This window comes from Manis pentadactyla, chromosome 8, assembly GCF_030020395.1.
Source record: "Manis pentadactyla isolate mManPen7 chromosome 8, mManPen7.hap1, whole genome shotgun sequence".
Taxonomy (NCBI): domain Eukaryota; kingdom Metazoa; phylum Chordata; class Mammalia; order Pholidota; family Manidae; genus Manis; species Manis pentadactyla.
In genome coordinates this window covers 72,932,475-72,952,951 of record NC_080026.1, presented here as the reverse complement: position 1 = coordinate 72,952,951, position 20,477 = coordinate 72,932,475, and the positions used below count along the sequence as shown (strand labels likewise).

The 20,477-nt window shown below is 36.9% G+C and overlaps 1 long non-coding RNA gene across 4 annotated transcripts in view; it reads left to right on the top strand.

The window, feature by feature from the left end:
- The window catches only part of LOC118931478 (uncharacterized), a 40,001-nt gene that overhangs the window by 11,795 nt on the left and 7,729 nt on the right, over window positions 1–20,477 (top strand). The gene's annotated exons all lie outside the window — the stretch shown is intronic.

Sequence of the window (20,477 nt, the reverse complement as noted above, 5' to 3'; positions counted from 1 at the left end):
GACCCCCCTGCGACTGTGCCTGTCTTAGGTTGTTCCTCCCTTGAGGAATCTTACCCGTCTCTGGCTAACCAGTCATCTTCCGGGGCCATACAGGGAAATGTTAAGTTGGTAAGTGAGAGAGAAGCCTTATTGTTTGAAATGGTTAGCTTTTTATTTCTTTGCATATTTATGCCCTGTGGCTTCTATGCCCAGCATTTGTCTTGAGGTATCTTTACCACTTGGAGGAGTTATGATACTCGGTAAATTTGATATGAGGCACAAATTCTATTTAAGAATTCGTTGTAATTAGGAAGGAAGAAGAAAAGCTATAGAAGTAGCAGGTGGAAGAAAACATGGGAAGATTGATTATTTCTTTGACATATCTTCTTGTAGAGTAACTTCAGCATGTATAGATTTTAAGCTACTACTTAAATTGCGCACACACATTAACATAATAGGAGTATAGTTACATAACCAAAGCATACCTTTAATTACCAGCCATCTCCAGTGAAACCAAGAAAACCAGTTAGGCACCCTAGGCATTTGTGAAAACTTATCAATGATATGATGGTTATTATCTAACTGAATTTGAATAGTTTGAGAAAAATCAGACAAATTAAAACAACCCATTCCTGGGCACTGTTCACATCCCATATGTTCTTTTAACAGTAAATAGTCTGTAGTTGTAAGATTTTGGAGCGCTACAATTTGCACTTCTCCTAATTCTTGGTTGGGTTCCAACAGTATAGATCCAGTCAAATTTGTTGTTTTACTGTATGCACAGGCCAGCTTAGATATCTCCTTCATTCCCATGGCAAGTCCAGGAGCTGGTGGGATGAGTGCATCTACAGCTGTAGCAGTGCGTGGATCTTTGTTGGGGTTTTTTGATGATCATCTTCTGGCATGAGTCTTCCCGAGAGTGCTGATGTTGGAAGTTCTCTTTCATATCGTTTCTTAGTTCATTTTCGGGGTAGCCAAATTAGGCTTTGATCCTCTGTATAAACACAAACAGACCCTTTGCCTACACATTTATATGTCCTTTATATCATTGTGTAGAACTCATTAGAGGTCACCACATAGGAACTGCATTTTTTTTTTAATCATTAATCTACACTGACATGACGAATACTTTGTTTACTAGGCTCTCCCCTATACCAGGTCCCCCCTATATACTCCTTTACAGTCACTGTCCATCAGCGTAGCAACCTGTTGTAGAATCACTACTTGTCTTCTCTGTGTTGTACAGCCCTCCCCTTTCTTCCACCCCACTATGGATGCTAATCTTAATACCCCCCTACTTCTCCCCCCCTTATCCCTCCCTACCCACCCATCCTCCCCAGTCCCTTTCCCTTTGGTACCTGTTAGTCCATTCTTGAGTTCTGTGATTCTGCTGCTGTTTTGTTCCTTCAGTTTTTCCTTTGTTCTTATACTCCACAGATGAGTGAAATCATTTGGTATTTCTCTTTCTCTGCTTGGCTTGTTTCACTGAGCAAAATACCCTCCAGCTCCATCCATGTTGCTGCAAATGGTTGGATTTGCCCTTTTCTTATGGCTGAGTAGTATTCCATTGTGTATATGTACCACATCTTCTTTATCCATTCATCTATCGATGGACATTTAGGTTGCTTCCAATTCTTGGCTATTGTAAATAGTGCTGCGATAAACATAGGGGTGCACTGATCTTTCTCATACTTGATTGCTGCATTCATAGGGTAAATTCCTAGGAGTGCAATTACTGAGTCAAATGGTAAGTCTGTTTTGAGCATTTTGATGTACCTCCATACTGCTTTCCACAATGGTTGAACAAGTTTACATTCCCACCAGCAGTGTAGGAGGGTTCCCCTTTCTCCACAGCCTCGCCAACATTTGTTGTTGTTTGTCTTTTGGATGGCAGCCATCCTTACTGGTGTGAGGTGATACCTCATTGTAGTTTTAATTTGCATTTCTCTGATAATTAGCGATGTGGAGCATCTTTTCATGTGTCTGTTGGCCATCTGTATTTCTTTTTTGGAGAACTGTCTGTTCAGTTCCTCTGCCCATTTTTTAATTGGGTTATTTGTTTTTTGTTTGTTGAGGCGTGTGAGCTCTTTATATATTCTGGACGTCAAGCCTTTATCGGATGTGTCATTTTCAAATATATTCTCCCATACTGTAGGGATACTTCTTGTTCTATTGATGGTGTCTTTTGCTGTACAGAAGCTTTTCAGCTTAATATAGTCCCACTTACTCATTTTTGCTGTTGTTTTCCTTGCCCGGGGAGATATGTTCAAGAAGAGGTCACTCATGTTTATGTCTAAGAGGTTTTCGCCTATGTTTTCTTCCAAGAGTTTAATGGTTTCATGGCTTACATTCAGGTCTTTGATCCATTTTGAGTTTACTTTTGTATATGGGGTTAGACAATGGTCCAGTTTCATTCTCCTACATGTAGCTGTCCAGTTTTGCCAGCACCACCTGTTGAAGAGACTGTCATTTCGCCATTGTATGTCCATGGCTCCTTTATCAAATATTAATTGACCATATATGTCTGGGTTAATGTCTGGATTCTCTAGTCTGTTCCATTGGTCTGTGGCTCTGCTCTTGTGCCAGTACCAAATTGTCTTGATTACTATGGCTTTATAGTAGAGCTTGAAGTTGGGGAGTGAGATCCCCCCTACTTTATTCTTCTTTCTCAGGATTGCTTTGGCTATTCAGGGTCTTTGGTGTTTCCATATGAATTTTTGAATTATTTGTTCCAGTTCATTGAAGAATGTTGCTGGTAGTTTCATAGGGATTGCATCAAATCTGTATATTGCTTTGGGCAGGATGGCCATTTTGACGATATTAATTCTTCCTAGCCACGAGCATGGGATGAGTTTCCATCTGTTAGTGTCCCCTTTAATTTCTCTTAAGAGTGACTTGTAGTTTTCAGAGTATAAGTCTTTCACTTCTTTGGTTAGGTTTATTCCTAGGTATTTTATTTTTTTGGATGCAATTGTGAATGGAGTTGTTTTCCTGATTTCTCTTTCTGTTGGTTCATTGTTAGTATATAGGAAAGCCACAGATTTCTGTGTGTTGATTTTGTATCCTGCAACTTTGCTGTATTCCGATATCAGTTCTAGTAGTTTTGGGGTGGAGTCTTTAGGGTTTTTTATGTACAGTATCATGTCATCTGCAAATAGTGACAGTTTAACTTCTTCTTTACCAATCTGGATTCCTTGTATTTCTTTATTTTGTCTGATTGCCGTGGCTAGGACCTCCAGTACTATGTTAAATAACAGTGGAGAGAGTGGGCATCCCTGTCTAGTTCCCGATCTCAGCAGAAATGCTTTCAGCTTCTCGCTGTTCAATATAATGTTGGCTGTGGGTTTATCATAGATGGCCTTTATTATGTTGAGGTACTTGCCCTCTATTCCCATTTTGCTGAGAGTTTTTAACATGAATGGATGTTGAACTTTGTCAAATGCTTTTTCAGCATCTATGGAGATGATCATGTGGTTTTTGTCTTTCTTTTTGTTGATGTGGTGGATGATGTTGATGGACTTTCGAATGTTGTACCATCCTTGCATCCCTGGGATGAATCCCACTTGGTCATGGTGTATGATCCTTTTGATGTATTTTTGAATTCGGTTTGCTAATATTTTGTTGAGTATTTTTGCATCTACGTTCATCAGGGATATTGGTCTGTAGTTTTCTTTTTTGGTGGTGTCTTTGCCTGGTTTTGGTATTAGGGTGATGTTAGCTTCATAGAATGAGTTTGGGAGTATCCCCTCCTCCTCTATTTTTTGGAAAACTGTAAGGAGAATGGGTATTATGTCTTCCCTGTATGTCTGATAAAATTCCGAGGTAAATCCATCTGGCCCGGGGGTTTTGTTCTTTGGTAGTTTTTCGATTACCGCTTCAATTTCATTGCTGGTAATTGGTCTGTTTAGATTTTCTGTTTCTTCCTGGGTCAATCTTGGAAGGTTATATTTTTCTAGGAAGTTGTCCATTTCAGCTAGGTTTCCCAGCTTGTTAGCATATAGGTTTTCATAGTATTCTCCAATAATTCTTTGCGTTTCCGTGGGGTCCGTCGTGATTTTTCCTTTCTCGTTTCTGATACTGTTGATTTGTGTTGACTCTCTTTTCTTCTTAATAAGTCTGGCTAGAGGCTTATCTATTTTGTTTATTTTCTCGAAGAACCAGCTCTTGGTTTCATTGATTTTTGCTATTGTTTTATTCTTCTCAATTTTATTTATTTCTTCTCTGATCTTTATTATGTCCCTCCTTCTGCTGACCTTAGGCCTCATCTGTTCTTCTTTTTCCAATTTTGATAATTGTGACATTAGACCATTCATTTGGGATTGCTCTTCCTTTTTTAAATATGCTTGGATTGCTATATACTTTCCTCTTAAGACTGCTTTTGCTGTGTCCCACAGAAGTTGGGGCTTAGTGTTGTTGTTGTCATTTGTTTCCATATATTGCTGGATCTCCATTTTGACTTGGTCATTGATCCATTGATTATTTAGGAGCGTGTTGTTAAGCCTCCATGTGTTTGTGAGCCTCTTTGCTTTCTTTGTACAGTTTATTTCTAGTTTTATGCCTTTGTGGTCTGAAAAGTTGGTTGGTAGGATTTCAATCTTTTGGAATTTTCTGAGGCTCTTTTTGTGGCCTAGTATGTGGTCTATTCTGGAGAATGTTCCATGTGCACTTGAGAAGAATGTATATCCCGCTGCTTTTGGATGTAGAGTTCTATAGATGTCTATTAGGTCCATCTGCTCTACTGTGTTGTTCAGTGCTTCCGTGTCCTTACTTATTTTCTGCCCAGTGGATCTATCCTTTGGGGTGAGTGGTGTGTTGAAGTCTCCTAGAATGAATGCATTGCAGTCTATATCCCCCTTTAGTTCTGTTAGTATTTGTTTCACATATGCTGGTGCTCCTGTGTTGGGTGCATATATATTTAGAATGGTTATATCCTCTTGTTTGACTGAGCCCTTTATCATTATGTAGTGTCCTTCTTTATCTCTTGTTACTTTCTTTGTTTTGAAGTCTATTTTGTCTGATATTAGTACTGCAACCCCTGCTTTCTTCTCACTGTTGTTTGCTTGAAATATGTTTTTCCATCCCTTGACTTTTAGTCTGTACATGTCTTTGGGTTTGAGGTGAGTTTCTTGTAAGCAGCATATAGATGGGTCTTGCTTTTTTATCCATTCTGTTACTCTGTGTCTTTTGATTGGTGCATTCAACCCATTAACATTTAGGGTGACTATTGAAAGATATGTACTTATTGCCATTGCAGGCTTTAACTTCGTGGTTACCAAAGGTTCAAGGTTAGCCTCTTTAGTATCTTACTGCCTAACTTAGCTCGCTTACTGCGCTGTTATATACACTGTCTGGAGATTCTTCTCTTCTCTCCCTTCTTGTTCCTCCTCCTCGATTCTTCATATGTTGGGTGTTTTGTGCTGTGCTCTTTCTAGGAGTGCTCCCATCTAGAGCAGTCCCTGTAAGATGTTCTGTAGAGGTGGTTTGTGGAAAGCAAATTCCCTCAGCTTTTGTTTGTCTGGGAATTGTTTAATCCCACCGTCATATTTGAATGATAGTCGTGCTGGATACAGTATCCTTGGTTCAAGGCCCTTCTGTTTCATTGTATTAAATATATCATGCCATTCTCTTCTGGCCTGTAGGGTTTCTGTTGAGAAATCTGACGTTAGCCTGATGGGTTTCCCTTTATAGGTGACCTTTTTCTCTCTAGCTCCCTTTAACACTCTTTCCTTGTCCCTGATCTTTGCCATTTTAATTATTATGTGTCTTGCTGTTGCCTTTCTTGGATCCTTTCTGTTGGGGGTTCTGTGTATTTCCGTGGTCTGTTCGATTACTTCCTCCCCCAGTGTGGGGAAGTTTTCAGCAATTATTTCTTCTAAGATACTTTCCATCTCTTTTCCTCTCTCTTCTTCTTCTGGGACCCCTATAATACGGATATTGTTCCTTTCGGATTGGTCACACAGTTCTCTTAATATTGTTTCATTCCTGGAGATCCTTTTGTCTCTCTCTATGTCAGCTTCTATGCGTTCCTGTTCTCTGATTTCAATTCCATCAATGGCCTCTTGCATTCTATCCATTCTGCTTGTAAACCCTTCCAGAGTTTGTTTCATTTCTGCGATCTCCTTTCTGGCATCTGTGATCTCCTTCTGGACTTCATCCTATTTCTCTTGCGTATTTCTCTGCATCTCTGTCAGCATGTTTATGATTCTTATTTTGAATTCTTTTTCAGGGAGACTGGTTAGGTCTGTCTCCTTCTCTGGTGTTGTCTCTGTGATCTTTGTCTGCCTGTAGCTTTGCCTTTTCTTGGTGATAGGAATAGTCTGCGGAACTGGGACGAGTGATGGCTGGAAGGACTTCCTTTCTTGTTGGTTTGTGGCCCTCCTCTCCTGAGAGAACAGCGGCCTCTAGTGGCTTGTGCTGCGCAGCTGCGCGCAGACAGGGTTCCTGCTTCCTGCCCGGCTGCTATGGAGTTAATCTCCACTGTTGCTGTGGGCGTGGCCTGGCTCGGGCAGCTACTCCAAAATGGTGGAGTCGCGTTGGAGCAGGAGCTGCTGGGAGGCTATTTATCTCCGTAAGGGGCCTCCCTGCTCCCTGCAGCCCAGGGGTTAGGGTGCCCAGAGATCCCGGATTCCCTACCTCTGGATTAAGTGACCCGCCCTGCCCCTTTAAGACTTCCAAAAAGCACCCGCCAAAACAAAACAACACCCACCAAAATAAAAAGAAAAAAAAAATTTTTTTTAAATTAAAAATAAAAAAAAAAGGTGGTCGTTCGTTTTTCTTTATTCTCCGGTGCCAGCCTCAGGCCTCTGCTCACCGGTCTTTCTGCCCTGTTTCCCTAGTATTGGGGTCCCTATCCCTTTAAAACTCCCAAAAAGCGCTCGCCAAAACAAAACAGCAAAAAAGCAAAAAAAAAAATGGTCGCGCACTTTTCTTATGCCCTCAGTCGCCCAGCCTCCAGTGCCTGCTCACTGTTCTTGCTGCCCTGTTTTCCTAGTATCGAGCGCCCTGCACTCTGGCCCGGATGGCTGGGGCTGGGTGTTCGGCAGTCCTGGGCTCCATCTCCCTCCCTCTCTGCCTGCTCTTCTCCCGCCGGGAGCTGGGGGGAGGGGCGCTCGGCTCCCGCCGGGCCGGGGCTTGTATCTTACCCCCTTCGCGAGGCGCTGGGTTCTCTCAGGTGCGGATGTGGTCTGGATATTGTCCTGTGTCCTCTGGTCTTTATTCTGGGAAGGGTTGTCTTTGTTATATTTTCATAGATATATGTTGTTTTGGGAGGAGATTTCCGCTGCTCTACTCACGCCGCCATCTTCTGCCCCTCTAGTTCTTTCTTTTACCTAAAATTTCCCCCTAGAACTTTTATCTACGGTCCTCATCCTCACCAGCATGACTGCACTGGTTAAGTTTGTATAACTCCATTAAGCAAACAAACTAGAATGGAATATATGCTCTAAGAGTGTAGATACTATAGATTTATCAATACAGTTTAGGGTCAAGCTACCTCATTTCCCTGACACCCATCCTTTTGATACCTATTGAATTTGCTGTGAGTTAAAGCTTACTTATCATCTTCACTAGACCTGTAGCCAAAACTTGAGTCCCGCACACTGTACCTGTCAGTTTTGAGAGAGAAACTCACGTGCAGAAATTTACTAAATCTTTGTCATATTAATTGGTAAACTGGTAAAATTCCATTTGAGTCATGCAAATGTAATTTGAATATTTAATCTGTTTTACCTCTTGTTTGAAGTTAAAAATGCTATGGATTTTGTTTATGAGAATAAACAAATTCATATAACCACCACCACAATCAGTATACATAACAGTTCCATTATCTTAAAAAACTTCCCTGTGTTACCTGTTTTTAGTTAGCTTCTCAATCCCTGGAAACCATGGATCTTTTCTCCATCACTATAGTTTCATCTTTATGAGAATGCCATATAAATTAAATCACATAAGTGTGTAATCTTTTGAAACTGGCGTCCTTTATTCAGCATGCCTTTGAGATTCATCCAAGATGTTGCATGTGTCAATAGTTCATTTATTTTTATTGCTGAGTAGTATTCCATTGTAGAGATATACCATAGTTTATCCATTCACTTGTTGAAGGACATTTAGGTTGTTTTCAGTTTTTGATAATTATGAATGGAGCTGGTAGAAATATTTGTATGTAATTTTTTTGTGTGAACAGAAGTCTTTATTTCCTAAGAGTAAATACCCATGAGTGGAATTGCTAGGTCATATGATAAGGGATTGTTAACTGTATGAGAAACTGCCAAACTGTTTTCCCACTGGCGATACCATTTTGCATTTCCATGAAAATGTATAAGCATGCCATTTGTTCTTTTTTTTTTTAAACACTTTTATTTACACATTTTCAAAAGGGACAAAAGTGCTTTAAAATGCATAAAATATTGTAAGTACACATACACACACCCAGTACACAAAAATTACCTGTATTCAAAGCCTAAGTGACTGACTCAGTGTTTCCACAAAAGGCCATGCCAACTACGAGCTTGCTTTTGTTCAGCTTGTGCTTGGCCAAGTGGCAATAGGGCTTATCACTTACAGCCATGTAAGGGAGAGGGAAAGGCAGGAGGGAAGAGGCATGAGTGAGGATCTAGAAGATTTTCAAGTCTTAAAATCCATGAGCAAGCAAAACCATTTCCAAAAGGGAACTTTTCACAAAAGGGGTAAGGTGGGCAACTAACATTAATTGAAGTACCTAACACTCTGTACCAAGGATTTTTGCTAGTTATTTTGCATACTATGTCTTTTAATTTTCTAGCCTACAGTATAGGATATCCTGTGTTCCTGAGGCTCAGGTAAAGGAATTTACCTAAGATTTCATGTCTGTTAAGTGGTACAGCTGTCTTCTGAATTAATATTTGCCTGCCTTCAGAGCCCCTGCTCCTCCCACTGGACCATGATGGCTCTTACAGGAGGACCAGAGCAGGAAACTCCTTCTCCTGACTCTCAGGAGGAATTTTGAGATGGGTCTCTACAAAGCAAGTTCAAGACTATCCTGCTTACTTCTCTAGCTAGTCCACATACAGATATATAGGAGAAGGAAAAAGGGTACTGAGTCCTGACATAGAGTAGGTACTCAAAAAATGTTTACCAAACAGGTAAATTAATGATTGCCTATTTTTCAAAATATCAAAACTGAGATGCTTAGAGTTACAGTGATTTGCCCAAAGTCACAGAGCTATTAAGAGCTGAGATTTGAATCTAGGTCTGCCTATACATGAAGCTCTTGCTGCTTCTATAATAATACTGTACAGTTTGTCTCAGTTTGACATCTGTTCTCAATGTCCACAACAGTATTACTTGTTTGAATCAACAGTAGGGGGGAGTAAGTACATGGCCAGAGCAAAAGTAGCACTCTAGTTAAGATCTCTCTTGTAACTAACTTGGAGTTGCAGGAGGGAGAAGGAACCAGGTTAGATGCTACGATTCTTTCTGTCCTTCCCGCCATTTGTTTTTCATTCTCACGAGAACTTGGTATTATCAGTATTTTTTTTTTTTACTTTAGGTATTCTAACAGTAATTTCTTTGGGGTTTTAATGGTATTAACTTCTTTTCATGAGCTTATTTGCCATGCAGTTACCCTCTTTAGTGAAATGTCTGTTCAAGACTTTTGCTCACTTGAAAATTGGGTTGTTTATTTTCTTATTGTTGAGTTTTGAGAATTCTTTATAATTCTAGATACAAGGCCCTTGTCAGTATGTGATTTACAAATATTTTCTTCTAATCTGTAGTTTATTGTTTTATTCTCTTATCAGTGTCTTTTATAAAGTTTTAAATTTTGATCAAGTCCAGTCTATCAATTTTTTTTCATTTATGGATCATATTTTTGGTGCATGTGTAGGAACTCTGCCTAACCGCAGGTCATGAAGACTTTCTCAAGATTTTTCTAAAAGTTTTGCACTTTACATTTAGATCTATGATATGCTTTGAATTAATTTTTGTCTGAGGTGTGAGATTTAGGTTGAGGTTTTTTTTAAGTATGTGTTTTTAAGTATGTGTTTAAATATATAAGAATATAAGTGTACTGAGTGTCCAATTGGTCCAACACCATTGGTTGCAAAGACTATCTATCCTTTGGGCTTTTGTCAAAAATCAATTGGCCATATTTGTGTGAATCTGTTATGAGGCTCTCCTGTTTCACTGATCTAAGTAACTATCCCTTTACCGTCACCACATTGTCTTGGTTAATTTAGCTTTATAGTATAATTAAAAATCTGGTGGTGTGACTCCTCTAACTTTATTCTTTTTCAAACTTATTCTGGCATTTCTAGTTCCTTTGAATTTCTGTATTAGTTTTTGAGTCAGCTTGTCTATAGCTACAAAATCCTTCAGGGATATTTAATAAAATTGAGGTAAGTCTCAACATCATTTTGGGGAGTTAAACCTTCCTGTCCCTGAACACGGTATGTCTTCCTATTTATTTAGGTCTTCTTAGGTTTCTTTCATTAGTGTTTTTAGCATATAGATCCTATTCATGTTTTGTTAAATTTATTCCCAAGTATTTCAGTATTTTTGGAGATATTGTAAATAGCATTGTTTTTAAAATACCGGTTTCAGTTGTTCATTGCTGGTTTATGGATATAAAATTATATTCATGTTTTTACATTATGTCCTGTGACCTTACCTAACTCAGTTCTTGGAAGAGTTTTTTGGTTACTTCTTTTGGTCTCAGTCATGTCATCTGCAAATAAAGACATTTTTATACCTTCCTTTCCAATCTGTATGCCTTTTATCTCTTTTCTTGCCTTATTACACTGGCTAGGAATTCTGGTATAATGTCATATAACAATGGTGAGAGAGGGTATCATTACTTTGTTCCTGATCTTAAGGAGAAAGCATTCAGTCTCTCACTATTAAATATAACATTAGATGTTGGCTTTTTGTATATGACCTTCATAAAGTTAAGGAAATTCCTTTCCATCTTAGTTAATTGATAATTTTGTAAAATCTTGAATGGATGTTGAGTTTTTTTTAAAGCTATTTCTGCATCATTTGTTATGATTATATGGCTTTTCTTCTTTAATCTGTTAATATGGGGCATTACATTGATTGATTTTCAAATATTGAAGCAGACTTGCTTTTTTAGGACTAGCCCCATTGGTTGTAGTGTATAATTAAAAAAAAAAATCTCCTGATTCAATTTTGTTGAAATTTGTTTGACTTTTCTATCAGTGTTTATGAGAGATTAATGTATATTTTTCTTGTGTTGTCTTTGGCTTTGGTATCAGGGTAATGCTGGTTTTATAAAAATGAGTTGAGAAGTGTTCCATCCTCTTCTGTTTTTTGAAAGGGTGTGTATAGAATTGGTATCATTTCATATTTAAATATTTAATAGACTTCTACAGTGTAACCATCTAGGTATGGACAAATTTTTTTGAAAGGCTTTTAACTATGAATTCATTTCTTTGTAGTTATAAGATTCTTCAGGTTATCTGTTTTCTCTTTGATGAGTTAGTTTGTTTTCACTAGTCTATTTCACCTAGTTTCATATGTATATGTATAGAATTGTTCACAGTATTCCTTTATTATCCTTTTAATATATTATAAGGTCTATAGTGATATCCTCTCTTCATTCCTAATTCTTGAAGATAATTGTTTAATTCCTAAAGATAATTATCTTTTCTTTGTTAAGAATTTCATTGAGATTTATAAATCAATAATTTTTCTCTTTTTATTTTCAGTTTTCAGTTTTCAGTTTCATCCATTTCTGCTCTTAGCATTTTTATTTTCTTCCTTCTGCTTGATTTGGGTTTATTTTGCTCCATTTTTTTTTTTTGAGCATGTATCAAAAATTTATTTATTTATTTATTTTTTATAGTTGTATGTATTATTATTATTATTTTTTTTTTTTTTATTGAAGGGTAGTTGACACACAGTATTACATTACATTAGTTTCAGGTGTACAACACAGTGATTCAACATTTATATACATGATAATTCTAGGTACCAGCTATCACCATACCAAGTTGTTACAATATTTTGACTATATTCCTTATGCTATACATTACATGCCGGTTACTTATTTATTTTACAATTGGAAGTGTGTTTATATCTATCTATCTATCTATATATATATATTTTTTTGTGAGGGCATCTCTCATATTTATTGATCAAATAGTTGTTAACAACAATAAATTTCTGTATAGGGGGGTCAATACTCAATGCACAATCATTAATCCACCCCAAGCCTAATTTTCGTCAGTCTCCAATCTTCTGAGGCATAACGAACAAATTCTTACATGGAGTACAAATTCTTACATAGTGACTAAGTTACATGGTGAACAGTGCAAGGGCAGTCATCACAGAAGCTTTCGGTTTTGTTCATGCATTATGAACTATAAACAGTCAGTTCAAATATAAATATTCATTTGATTTTTAAACTTGATTTATATGTGGATACCACATTTCTCTATTATTATTATTTTTAATAAAATGCTGAAGTGGTAGGTAGATACGAGATAAAGGTAGAAAACAGAGTTTAGTGTTGTAAGAGAGCAAATGTAGATGATCAGGTGTGTGCCTGTAGACTATGTGTTAATCCAAGCTAGACGAGGGCAATAAACATCCATGTATGCAGAAGATTTCTCTCAGAACATGAGGGGGGAGGTTCTAAGCCTCACCTCTGCTGCTCCCCATTTTCTCACCAGATGGCTCCCTGCGACTGTGCCTGTCTTAGGTTGTTCCTCCCTTGAGGAATCTTAGCCGTCTCTGGCTAACCAGTCATCTTCCGGGGCCATACAGGGAAATCTTAAGTTGGTAAGTGAGAGAGTAGCCTTATTGTTTGAAGAGGTTAGCTTTTTACTTCTTTGCATATTTATGCCCTGTGGCTTCTATGCCCAGCATTTGTCTTGAGTATTTTGCTCCATTTTTAAAAAAGTTTTTTAAGATCAGTGATTTGAGACTTTCTTTTTTAATCTAAGCATTTAATGCTGTAAAATTCCCTCCTAGCACTGCACTAGCTGAATCCCACAGATTTTGTTATGTTGTGTTTTCATTTTCATTCAGTTGAAAGATTTTTACATTTCCCTTTTGACTTCCTCTTCGACCATGTATTATTTAGAAGTGTGTTATTTACAAATGTTTGGAGATTTTTTATTATTTAATTGTAAGTTAATTTCATTATCATTAGAGAGCATAATTTGTATGATTTCAATTCTTTCACATATTTTTTAGGCTAGTATTATGATCCAGGATATCATCTGTCTTGGTTAATGTTCTGTGTACTTCTAAAAGAATGTGCTCTGCTGTTGTTGGGTAGAATAATCTATAAATATCTGTTGGGTCCAAATGGGTTGATGGTATTGTTCAGTTCTATCTCCTTGCTGATTTTCTGTTTACTAGTTCTCTCCATTGCTGATAAAGGAGTATTGAAGTTTCCAAATATAATCGTGGATTTGTGTGTTTCACTTCAGTTCTATCATGCATTTTGTAATGAGATGCTTTTCCTGATCCTTGAGCCAGAACAGAACTCGTAGGCTTCTTGTGGAGCTTTTTCTGTGCCCTGTGGCCATTCTGAGTTTCAGGTTCCTTAAGTACAGGCCAGAGGATTCTGATAGGGAAAAAAAGTTTAAAACAGAAAATTTATTGCTGATTCAGTGGTGCTTTGAATTTTGGTGTTCTTTCCAGGTTACCTGCTACTGTTTATACAGTCCTCAAATAGCTGTTGCGTGTACTCCATCCATATTTTACAGCTACATTCATTGAGTAAGATAGTATAAAGTATGCTTACTGTGTCTTACCTAGAACTGGAATAATATATCATGATTTAATTGCTGTTATGGACTGAATGTTAGTGTCCCTCCAAAATTCGTATGTTGAAGCCCTAACCCTCAAAATGATGGTAACTGGACATAGGGCCTTTAGGAGGTAATTAGAGTTAAATGATGTTATAAAGATGGGGCCCTTATGGTGGAATTAGTGCCATATAAGAAGAGACACCAGAGTGTACTTGGTCTTAACACTTTTTCTCTCTCCCTCCTTCTGTCTCCCACCCTCCCTGCCTGCCATGTGAGGATACAGTGAGAAGGCAGTCATATGCAAGCCAGGAAGGGCACTCTCACCAGGAAATGAATTGGCCAACACATTTATCTTGAACTTTCCAGCCTCCAGAACTGTGAGAAAATAAATTTCTGTTGTTTAAGCTACCCAGTCTATGGTCATTTGTAATGGTAGCCTGAGTTAACTAAGACAGTTGCCAAAATATTCATGAAAAAAATCATGGCATTGCTTATTGTGTCACTCTTTCTAATCTAATCACCATTTTCCCCTGTAGTTGTACCTGAATATATTTTCTGCAAGATTTATTAACAACTTGTACTTAGCTGAATTCCCAGACAGAAAAAGAAGCAATTTGCCAAAACTAGACTGGTAGCTTTAGCAAAGCTAACTTTTTTTTGCTTAGTTATAATACCTTAAATTCATATTTTGATATATCAATGCTTTAAATTAATGTACTACTTGATCATCTGGGCCCTGGTCCCCTTGACTAAATTTGCTTAATGTTTCACTGTAAATAATCTGAAGGCTAAGTGAGACAGGTCCTCTTTGGACCAATTCTTTTTATTTTTGATGTCTTTTAGGGATTTATTTCTAAGAACATATGACTAGAAGCCCTCAGTCCATTTCTTTCACATACAGCATGATAAAATACAGGAAATGAGGGTAGTGCTAAAGAGATGTAATTGAGCAGTGCTAAAGAGATGTAATTGAGCAGCAGGAAGATAAAGGAGTTTGCTAGTCTTTTTCAGATAATAGTTTTAAATAAATTCATGTATAAAAATAAAACACTAGTAATTTTTGGCTATCAAAATGAAGGATAAGTCTTTAAAATTGAAATGGAACTAGGCTAGAATTAGGCTATTGTTTTAAGTGAGCTGAAGATTAGAATAGATCAATGTGCTTTGGTACCTAAGGCAATTTCATGTTATGCTCTACTGCTCTCCACCAGATGGACTTTTCTTTTTTTCCCCCAACTAATCTTTTCGTTTTCTCTCCTTCACAATTTTTTGTATCTATGAACTTGAGCTAATAGCTGGATTTAAGGAAGCTACTGATCCTTGAGGTAGTGCTTTTTCTTTTGCCCATTTCCATCTCCCAACTTTTCCTTATACGTTCACTCCACTCCCACTCCTATTTCACTTTCCATACTGTCCTTCCCCAGGGCCATGCTTTAACTCAACCACTGTTGGCCAGAATATATGGCTTAACTTTGCTTGCTTCCCTTGAAAATAAAAAGGCTATTACTTATTCTAACAAGAATATTGTACTTTTCCCTTCCCACACTAGAGTTTTATTAAAACATCACATTGTACTAGAGTTAATAAGGATAATTTGTGAAATTCAATCTTAGTTGTGATTTGGTTACTCTCACCTTAGAGAAAATTGAGAAATATTAAAAAATAATAATTTCACCAGAACTGGTTTGTAAGAGAAAAGTTATCCTCTTGAACAATGTTACGAGTCCACATTCTGGGGAATTTTAGCTATTGGTGCTACGACTGAGGAAGAGAGCTTTACTGTGATTTGTAATCAGAAAGGCCTCATAGGCTTTTTTCTCCCATTCAGGTCACAGAATATTAACTAAGCCTGACATTTCCTCTGTTGATGTTGCCTTTGGGAAACAGAAGATGTAAATCGTGATTAAGGTCTTTTGCTGATAATAATCCCATAGTATAGAAAGAAAAGTTTATATAGTATGACATAGTAGTGTGATGTAATATATGGATGGTATAAGTATTTAAGGGTCATATTATATCCATCTGATAAGTTATGTTTGTGTGTTTATGCATTTGAACAAGTGCATATTCCTTTAGTCATTGAGTTTATAACTAACTTATCTGAGTGTCCGACATATGAAAAACTGTGCAGGCATAGTGAGAAGTTTACACAAGGATTTTTTTGTGATGTTCATTTACCTTCAGTGCAAAGTGAGAGTAGCTTCACTGACTTGAAGACTGAGACACAGTTAGGAGTTGTCAGGGCTTAAACTAGAAAGCCTAGATGAAATTTTGATTCTGAGTGGTACTGTACCTTCTAACAACTGTGAATGAGGCTGGTTGTTGGGAAGCCCATGCTGGTTTGCTCTTTGCACAGTTCAGCTTGGATTAACAGCCTTCTAGTTTGTAGGAGACATTGCCCAAGAAGCTACCTAGTCCATGGGGCAGGTGACATCTCTTGAACCTGGCCCCCTTAGAGAACCTTGAATGGATAGAAAAAGGAGGTATGTGCATTCTTGCTATGTCACAATGTTGGACATGTGACTTAAGCATGTGGCATCAATGTGATTGGACCATTTCATTACCAAACCTTGACTTAAGAGTGATTCACAGGCAAATGCAGCTTATTTAAGCTCTAACAGAAACAATGGTATGACATAAGAGTATATCAAGAAAAGACAAAATTATTTTAAGGTTATTTATTGGGATATCTTAAATACTGGGGTATGGGGGAATCCTTATTCCTCCCATACATGTACTTGTTATACCTTATCTTATCACCTCCCATCTTGTACTTGTTAATAGTTATTCATCATTCATTTAGCATTTAATGAAGGCTTACCATATGTCCAACAATATGCAAGGTGTAAGAGATAACAACAGGAGAGTACAACTAAGTAAGGTAGAGTATCTACACCCAATAACAGCTAGCAGTTAACACAGTGTTTACTATGTGCCAGGCTTGTTCTAATACATGTATATAGATATAAGTTCTTATATTATTCTTTTATCTTATAAGGAGTTCTTATATCTATCTGTATATATATAAGTTCAAATATATACATTCTATATATATATATACACGTATATATATATATATATATGTATGTATATATCTTCTCATTTAATCCTCAGAACAACCCCATGAAGTAGGTACTATTATTATTCCCATTTTACAGTTGAGGACACTGGGATATAGAGATTAAATAACTTGCCAAAGATCTCATAACTTGTAAGCAAGAGAGTAAAACTTGAAAGCAGACAGTCGGGCTCTAGAAACCATGCTTTTAACCTCCATGCTAAATAACCTCTTAAGGAATTCATGATCTGAATATACATAGTTAAGTACCTTCCCTTTCAGGGAAAGATGGTTGAGAATGGTGTATAGGGAAGCAAAAAATGACTCAGGTTGAGTTTTTTTTAACATCAAGAGTATTTGACTCAAGAAATGCTTCAGTCCATGCTCCAAAGAGAAGAATGGAGTAACAAGAATTTATTAAATGCAGCAAAAAGTCAGAAATATTTACCAACAGGTGGAAAATCAGTTTAATTTTATGTCCAGGGCTACAGCCCTGTATCCTCCTTTCCCATATGTATTATGACGATTAATGAATATAGTCAGTCTGAAATATTAATTTTCTCCTTTTCCTCTCCTTTGGTAGAGGTACTTTATGAAGGCTGCTTCACTATGGAGGTTTGGGCATGTCTGGTATGCTGATGGGATGGGTCTGCTGGGACAGTATTTGCAGAATACTGGGAACCTTAGGGAAAAAATTTCCTGAAGATGGAAAATTGCAGAAATGATAATAAAGCCTTAGCTGTTATAGGAGAGGGTTGATTTCAGTACTTGTAGTAGAAAAGCAGTAAGTCAAATTGTAAGACATGAGATGTATTTCTTTAGATCATGCCTGTAGATCATTCAGCAGTAGTATGTAATCAATAAATCTCATTATTATTTGTGTAACAGTGCTTGCCTCAGGCTGTCCTTATAGAAACATGTTTGCAGAGACCTGGGAGAGAAAATCTAAACATGCCAGGATCTTCATAAGACCTTACATATGCCCTTTATTGACTCTTCTGCATTTCTAAATGTTACCACAAATGTTAGTAATAATAAATGTTGGTGGTTATTACATTATTGCTCTTATTACATCCCCATTCTTGGTTATCATTAATTTTATATTAGTAAGAAAATAAGCTTAGTTTTCAAAATGTTTATATATTTAAGTAGATTTCTCTAAATAGAAAGTGAGGAATGAAATCCATAGGTGTAGGCAAGAACTTAATTGTCATTACTAGGCATTATGAATTTTGCATTCCTACTGTTTAGAATTGAACTCCTGAACAGTGATTTTATTATCATAGAATTAACTTCATGCAAAGAATCACTTTCTGCTTATCTCACCATTTGGTATTTGCTAAGTCACTAATGTTTCCTCTATCCTTCTATATAGTAAATAAATACCATAACTTCCCTTTCCAGGTAAGATTTCAGAAAAATGATGAGAAAATCCTTTTCCTTTCCATTGGTTCTTTGGTCCTTTTAATCCCCTGCCCTCCCCACCCTCCTCACTCCCAGCAGGGAGTAGTCATTAAAATGCCTCAGACAACTGTGGAGGCTTCATGATCATAACATGATATGATCATGTTACACACCCATTCAAAGTTCTCTGCATCAGGACCAAGGTTTGGATGATGTCACATAGCCTATGGACTTTCTGCTTCTGGGACTGGTTTCTCTGTTGTGCAGAGGATAGGAAATGATAGAAAGATGAGCCCATTGTAATCCTGAGGATCAGAATTAATAGGGTCTGGTAAATCTTGAGGTATTTCCATGTTGATAAGTTGATCTAATTTATTCCTTTTAACCTGGTATATAATATTCTATTGTAAGAAATATCACAGTTTACACTTATTCATATTGGTGGACTTTAGATTATTTTTAACTTTTTGCTATTGCAAATAACATTGCCATACATCTCCCCTATATAAATTTTCTTATGCACATGTATGAAAGTTTTTCTAGAGTAGGGGTCTTTAAACAATTTGGAAACATTTTTCCTACTTACACATTTAGAATCGGAATTAAACTTTCCATCATAAGTTTAAGAAGTTGCAAAGGGAAGTAATCCTTGTAATGTAAGCATTAACATTTAAAAGTAGAATTCTTAAATGTATCCAATGGCATATGCCATAGTGATCTGATCCTTACTATTATCCATGAAAATGCTAAAAACATGAACAAGCTCTTCTCTTAACAGGAAATTTTACATCACTCCTTTGTCTCTTTGAATTTGAGTTTTCTTTCCATTTTTATCATATATTTTTATCTGAATATAATATATATTATGTGTGAATATCTCTTACTGATCACTCTAGCATATTTCTCTACAACAAATCTTAAATATGAATTTAAATTTAATTATTTAAATTCCTTTGACCATGATACTCCTAAGTGTTAAAAATTCTTCCAGATTGAGTTATCCTTATTTTTAGTTCATAATTGGTCAATTAAATTCTTTAAAGGTTGATAATTATTAAACATGAAAAAGAAATCAATGGGTGTGGGCTTTTTAAAAATTGGTTTGTGTATCATGAATGAATTTTACTTATTTCTAGAAGGAGACAGGTTCAGAGTCAGTTTAACCCTGGTTTTTGCTTTTGTATTATAAACACTAAGAATATTGTTTACATGAACAAGTGGATGGTGATTGGGAGGAATTATTTTAGTGATATCACTCATTTATTTGCAAGCTTTCCAAATTATATGCCACACATCATTTACCAGTGGACAATTTGAATAGGTCTTTCTTCAATTTACTGGAAAACAGTTAATGTTAAACTTTCAAAAGGGTTTGTTACTATGCAGAATCATTCAGCTTGTCAACACCAATAACATTATTTCAGATCGTCTCTTTAGCTCCTTGCAGGTTTTTACACTTTGGGGCAGCATATAATCTAGCATTCAGGTAGAAAAAGGTATGTCTTTCTCTTTTAAAGTAGGAGAAAGGGTCACTGAGAAAGGGGAGGTGGGGACCAGGAACCATGAGGTCTATTTGACCACACTGTTTCTCAGGTAAATCTGATCAGATAGGAGGGAGGATGTGTAGAAGTTATAGATCTAGAATTGGTCCGCCTTAAAACTAAGTGCCTCAGTTGTCTAGTTTGTAGTACTCTGACTTTTATAGCCAGAAGAAGAATTGCTAGTGTTGGAGTCTCCTAACCTATATGACTATTTCACTGAAGCCCCACTTTAAGGCCCTGCTTTGCTTCTCTAGGACTCAGAAGTCCATCTGAAGGTCACTTTATGTGAAACATAGACATTTTGTGACTTTGGGAAAATCCGTGGTCACTGTATTTAAATAACTAGTAATAATGCACCAGAGTTCTATGAGATATTTAGTTTCTTTCTACAATTTGCTTTGTGACAGCCTCTGGAAGTATTTTTACTCATGACTTTCTTTCTTTAAAGAAAGTCTACATCAATCAAGATGGTACAAAAATAGTACTGTACTTAGGTTTGCATTCTGTGCCCTAAAGCAAAAATGCCTTTAAAGCCTCCATTACCCTCTGTTAATTGCAAAATAAACAGATGTCTAGTGGAGATGGTTATTAGAAATATTCTGTGCATCTTGGAAGAACTAGAGATCTGAATTGCTTGGCCTAGCTTCTGAGAGTGAACCCAAGCCAAATAAGCTGCCAGGTAAGTAAGCTACTAAGCTAGGTTATTATTAGGGCAAGCATTTTCTGGTTTGCAAATTT